Consider the following 6,675-nt stretch of genomic DNA (forward strand, 5'->3'; position numbering starts at 1 on the left):
AGTGCTCCTAATATCAGTTTGTTACCTGTATAAAAGACACCTGTCCACAGAAGCAATCAATCAGATTCCAAACTCTCCACCATGGCCAAGACCAAAGGGCTCTCCAAGGATGTCAGGGACAAGATTGTAGACCTACACAAAGCTGGAATGGGCTACAAGACCATTGGCAAGCAGCTTGGTGAGAAGGTGACAACAGTTGGTGCGATTATTCGCAAATGGAAGAAACACAAGAACTGTCATTCTCCCTCGGCCTGGGGCTCCATGCAAGATCTCACCTCGTGGAGTTGCAATGATCATGAGAACGGTGAGGAATCAGCCCAGGACTACACGGGAAGATCTTGTCAATGATCTCAAGGCAGCTGGGACCATAGTCACCAAGAAAACAATTGGTAACACTACTCCGTGAAGGACTGAAATCCTGCAGCGCCCGCAAGGTCCCCCTGCTCAAGAAAGCACATATACATGCCCGTCTGAAGTTTGCCAATGAACATCTGAATGATTCAGAGGACAACTGGGTGAAAGTGTTGTGGTCAGATGAGACCAAAATTGAGCTCTTTGGCATTAACTCAACTCGCCGTGTTTGGAGGAATGTTGCCTATGACCCCAAGAACACCATCCCCACCGTCAAACATGGAGGTGGAAACATGCTTTGGGGGTGTTTTTCTTCACCGCATCAAAGGGACGATGGACGGAGCCATGTACCGTCAAATCTTGGGTGAGAACCTTCCCTCAGCCAGGGCATTGAAAATGGGTCGTGGATGGGTATTCCAGCATAACAATGACCCAAAACACACGGCCAAGGCAACAAAGGAGTGGCTCAAGAAGAAGCACATTAAGGTCCTGGAGTGGCCTAGCCAGTCTCCAGACCTTAATCCCATAGAAAATATGTGGAGGGAGCTGAAGGTTCGAGTTGCCAAACGTCAGCCTCGAAACCTTAATGACTTGGGGAAGATCTGCAAAGAGGAGTGGGACAAAATCCCTCCTGAGATGTGTGCAAACCTGGTGGCCAACTACAAGAAACGTCTGACCTCTGTGATTGCCAACAAGGGTTTTACCACCAAGTACTAAGCCATGTTTTGCAGCGGGGTCAAATACTTATTTCCCTCATTAAAATGCAAATCAATTTATAACATTTTTGACATGCGTTTTTCTGGATTGTGTTGTTATTCTCTCTCTCACTGTTCAAATAAACCTACCATTAAAATGATAGACTGAGCATTTCTTTGTCAGTGGGCAAACGTACAAAATCAGCAGGGGATCAAATACTTTTTTTTCCCTCACTACATGGTGGTCGTCCATCCGAGAAGGTAGAAGGCTCGACGCCTGATGTATTTCGGAGGTCTTGAGGAGGCCGGGGCATTCCGAGTGATTTTGGTCACAGGTTCTTTCAATTATGACGGTTTTAATAAACATTTAGAGGCGGGGAGTGGGGGGCCGCGTGTATTTCAGAATCGAAACATTTATCCTGGAGGAATCTGATGAGCTATAAAGCGCTGTGTTTGTTTCACATATGTCCAGTAGTTTTCACAGATGTAGAGAACGTAGCCGCAGCAGGTTCATGGCATTGGTCGATCACCCATCGGTTGGGGGGGAGGGGGGGGGGCGCTTGAGGCCAGCGTGAGGCACGATTACGGAGTGGCGGGCAATGAACTCGTCCAGAGAGGGAGACAGAGGACATTGACCCGGACGGTGGAGATGGAGCGATGGAATCGACTCGTGTGGGCGGGCACGGTTGCAAGATTATATATTTTTGTTGTTGTGAGAAATGGACAACGGAGACCATCATCCAGCGGTGAATTCATCGTGGCTGACGATGACGCGAGGCTAGAAAACGTGGCACATTTACGATGGGGTTGATGTTAATCTAGAATTGAAGCTTTCGTGACTGCAGAAATTACTATACTCATTGGTTCTTTCGGTAAAGTCACGTATGTAGAAATAAAATAAAATAAATCACAATTAAAATAAATCACGTTTCGAACACAACACAAGCGCTCGTCCTCAGGTCAAAATTGCGTAAACCACACAGCGAGGGAACACACAGAGGGACATCACACACAGAGAGACATCACACACAGAGAGACATCACACACAGAGGGACATCACACAGAGAGAGACATCACACACAGAGGGACATCACACACAGAGGGACATCACACAGAGAGACATCACACACACAGAGACATCACACACAGAGAGACATCACACACACAGACATCACACACGGAGAGACATCACACACAGAGAGACATCACACAGAGAGACATCACACACACAGAGACATCACACACAGAGGGACATTACACACACACAGAGACATCACACACAGAGACATCACACACAGAGAGACATCACACACAGAGAGACATCACACAGATAGAGACATCACACACAGAGAGACATCACACACACAGAGAGACATCACACACAGAGGGACATCACACACAGAGAGACATCACACACAGAGAGACATCACACACAGAGAGGGACATCACACAGATAGAGACATCACACATAGAGGGACATCACACAGAGACATCACTCACAGAGAGACATCACACACACAGAGACATCACACACACAGAGACATCACACACAGAGAGACATCACACACAGAGAGTCATCACACACAGAGAGACATCACACACAGAGAGACATCACACACAGAGGGACATCACACACAGAGAGACATGACACACAGAGAGACATCACACACAGAGGGACATCACACACAGAGAGAGACATCACAGAGAGTCATCACACACAGAGAGACATCACACACAGAGAGAGACATCACACACAGAGAGACATCACACACAGATGGACATCACACACAGAAGGACATCACACACAGAGAGACATCACACACAGAGAGAGACATCACACACAGAGGGACATCACACACACAGAGGGACATCACACACAGAGGGACATCGCACACAGAGAGACATCACACAGAGAGACATCACACACGGAGAGACATCACACACAGAGAGACATCACACACAGAGGGACATCACACAGAGACATCACACACACAGAGACATCACACACAGAGCGACATCACACACACAGAGACATCACACACAGAGGGACATCACACAGAGAGAGACATCACACACACAGAGACATCACACACAGAGAGAGACATCACACACAGAGGGACATCACACACAGAGAGAGACAACACACACAGAGAGAGACATCACACACACATAGACATCACACACAGAGGGACATCACACACAGAGAGAGACATCACACACAGAGGGACATCACACAGAGAGAGACATCACACACAGAGAGAGACATCACACACAGAGAGACATCACACACAGAGAGAGACATCACACACACAGAGACATCACACACAGAGAGACATCACACACAGAGGGCCATCACACACAGAGAGAGACATTACACACACAGAGACATCACACAGTGAGACATCACACACACAAACATCACACACAGAGAGTCATCACACACAGAGCACAGAGAACGGCAAACTGCACGGAGGCAAACACAGCAAGAAGATGGGAGACGCGAACTCAACAACTTAATGTGATGCAAACCAGTCGGCCAACAACACAGTCAGACACTCACCTGGTTGACCACGTACTTCAAAAGACTGCTACATTTTTTTGTGTTCATCTTCTGGGCTAAACACACCAACGTAAACAGAGGACAAGGACTCGTGAACAGACACGAGGTACATGGTAGCAGAGATACATACACAGAGAAGACACACAGTTAAAGTAAGTAATTGCTTTAATAGAAAAGCGCGGAGTTCGCGCAGGGCTCTCTGCGCGTTTTCACGCACACCTTGGCCGTGACTTTGAACACAAAAACATCACCGCATCGATTTGGTAGCCTCGATCATGAGTCGGATCATAAATAAAATGAGTTCCACTTTGCGGAAGTCAACAGCGACCCCAGTAAAGATGCAACACTGCATTTTTCTTATCTCGGTTAAAACGTTTTTTTTCTATTTGTACTATTATTGTACCAGGTAAGGGGCCGTCCATAAATGACGTCACGCACCTGGGAGGGGGGGGGGGTTGGACATTTGTGACGATGTGTGACGAGGGAGGGGGGTTTTGAGAAATGTGACGCCACATCAAAACGCGCAACTTTAAATAAATATAGACAACACGTTCTACTTAAAATACTTTTTGATGTTTTCTCCTACAACATCAGAGTGCAGCGCCACATTAAATACGCACTCCAATGACAACAGTTTAAAGCTATTTGAAGCATGTTTTATTTTGGGGGGGGGGGGGGTAGAGCTTTGTGACGTCATATTTGAAGGGGGGGTCTGACTTTTTGTGACGAAGGGGGGAGGGGGGTCAAAAATCGTCAAAAATCGCGTGACGTCATTTACGGACGGCCCCTGAGGCCCCCACTTGAGTTACGATAGCTCTTTTTCAGAAGCGACGACCTGGCTACATCACAAAATGATGGCTCAACGAAGTGGCTTAACGTACCGCGTGGGAATGCACAGCGGCCAAATGCTCTGAACGCGTGACGCCGATTCCAGACGTGGAGGGAGAAACCGAAGGGCCCGGAGAGAAAAACTCCACGCGACCACGGGGAGAGAGAAAGTCACGCAAACTCCACATATCGGTAACGTTTTACATCGATTCAGGGTAGGGGCGCGGTTGTTTAACTGCGCGTTCCAGTTCAGTTTCAGGTTATTGTGGTATAGCCCTGTGAGCCATTCGGCTCTTGAATCGGGCGCAACCACAACAAACAAAAAAACACGACAAACATCTTAAAGTGACTGTGCGAACAGAAAATCCATGGGAAAAACACAGCAAAAAATATTGAAACTTGAATTTGGAGCTTTCGTGGCTGCAGGAATTATTCTTATATTTTTTTCGGTAAAGTCACGTAGAAATAAGAAATAATAAAATTACATAATAGTGTACGACGTAAAAAATATTCCTGGAAAAAAGCACCGTGCACCAACGCTGCGTGCAAAAAAAAATCCCAGTGGGATGCAAGTCAAACAACAACCACAATAAAACTTAGATTAAGGCCATCAGTCTAAGATTATGGCCATCAGTCTAAGATTAAGGCCATCAGTCTAAGATTAAGGCCATCAGTCTAAGATTAAGGCCATGAGTCTAAGATTAAGGCCATCAGTCTATTTAAGGCCATACAGCAAAGAAAGAGACCTGGGTTCGTAATCCCCGACTCGGGCGCCTATCTGCGTGGAGTTTTTATTCTTCCCGTCACCGTTCTGGGCAGTGCCGGATTAAGTGCGGGGCCTGCAGACTTTTGCTACGAGGTTGGAATCCGGCACTGGTTAAGCGTGGTCTTCCTCCGGGTTCCTCGGCTTCCACACCTAAATTTTTTTAAAAAAACCTATCGACAATTTTTTTGTATTTAACCAGGTGAGGCCCACCGAGTTGTCTAGCTTTTTTTAGTTTTTTTTAAAGAAGCAACCTGGCCACAGATGAGAGCCCGACATAGTGGTTTCTCGTGTGGACATTTACCGCTGCCAAATAGTCTAAACGCGTGATTCTAAATGCGGAGGGGTTGGGGGGGGGGACCGAAAGACCCGAAGAAAAATCCACACGATCACGGGGAGAGAGAAACGCAAACTCCAAATATACATTCTAGATTTGAAGTTGTCGTGACTGCAAGAATCCATAACTCTTTTGGTTTTATTCGGTAAAGTCACGTAGGTAAAAATTAAAGTAATTAAATCGCTAAAATCCAAATAAACGGTTTAACACGGAGGATTTCGCGACCAATGTCTTCCATAATGTGCAGGGTGCTTCGAAAAAATGTTAAACACTTCTGAGAATTTGCAACGAGACCACAAGAAACGTGCCTTCCGGGATCTGTCGACCACCTAGAGAAGATTCCAGGCCACGTTGTTGACAATGATGGCGAACACGTGGAGACTCCTTGACTTTAAGAAGCTATCGACAGACATTTGTTATTATGTTGGCTCTAGGGTTTGGTGTTATAATTTATGTAGTTTATTGTAAAAAAAATTCGGTCACAGTCCCTATGATCACTGTTACATTGCATTTATGGCTTTTATTTTGGTGATTTCGAAAACGTTTTTTTTGGTTTGGCCACGTTTTTGTTTATTGTAGTACGGAGTTAGACTGATGGCCTTAATCTTAGTTGTCTTGTTGTTGTTATTTGACCTGCATCCCACTGGGATTTTTGCACACAGCGTTGGTGTACGGTGCTATTTCAGGAATATTTTGATGTTTTTTTCCTGGATTTTCTGTTTTGCACAGTCACATAACCACTTTAAGATGTTTTCTTGTTCATGTTTTTGTTTGTTGCGGTTGCGATTCAAGAGCCGAATGGCTCACGGGGCTATACCAAATAAATGCAACTATGTTACAGTGTATTATCCGTTTTTTTCCATTAAAAACTATAGTCCCGTACAAGTGTTAAAAAAATTTTGAAGCACCCTGTATATAAAACCCAAAGCGCCTTTGTCGATGAACGAAGGAGGTTAATTGATCTTCTTTGGTTCTTTCGGTAAAGTCACGTAGAATGAGAATAAAATAATAAATTGAGAATATTATTGTGTTATTTTATCAATTTATTATTTTATTCTCAATCTACGTGACTTTACCGAAAGAACCAAGGAAGATGAATCATTGCAGTCACGAAAGCTTTAAATCGAAGGTTAATTGATGT

At 45.2% G+C, this 6,675-nt stretch overlaps 1 long non-coding RNA gene across 1 annotated transcript in view; it reads left to right on the forward strand.

Annotated features, from left to right (window-relative positions):
- The first annotated feature begins 97 nt into the window (after positions 1-97).
- Positions 98-6,675, forward strand: part of LOC142930789 (uncharacterized) — a 69,370-nt gene continuing 62,792 nt past the window's right edge. Inside the window, exon 1 of the long non-coding RNA XR_012946738.1 lies at positions 98-178. This is a non-coding gene — a long non-coding RNA (uncharacterized LOC142930789). The remainder of the gene's footprint in view (positions 179-6,675) is intronic.

The sequence above is a fragment of the Petromyzon marinus genome, chromosome 43 (assembly GCF_048934315.1).
Source record: "Petromyzon marinus isolate PM22_M1 ecotype Great Lakes invasive population chromosome 43, UKy_Petmar_22M1.pri1.0, whole genome shotgun sequence".
In the NCBI taxonomy this organism is placed as follows: Eukaryota; Metazoa; Chordata; class Hyperoartia; order Petromyzontiformes; family Petromyzontidae; genus Petromyzon; species Petromyzon marinus.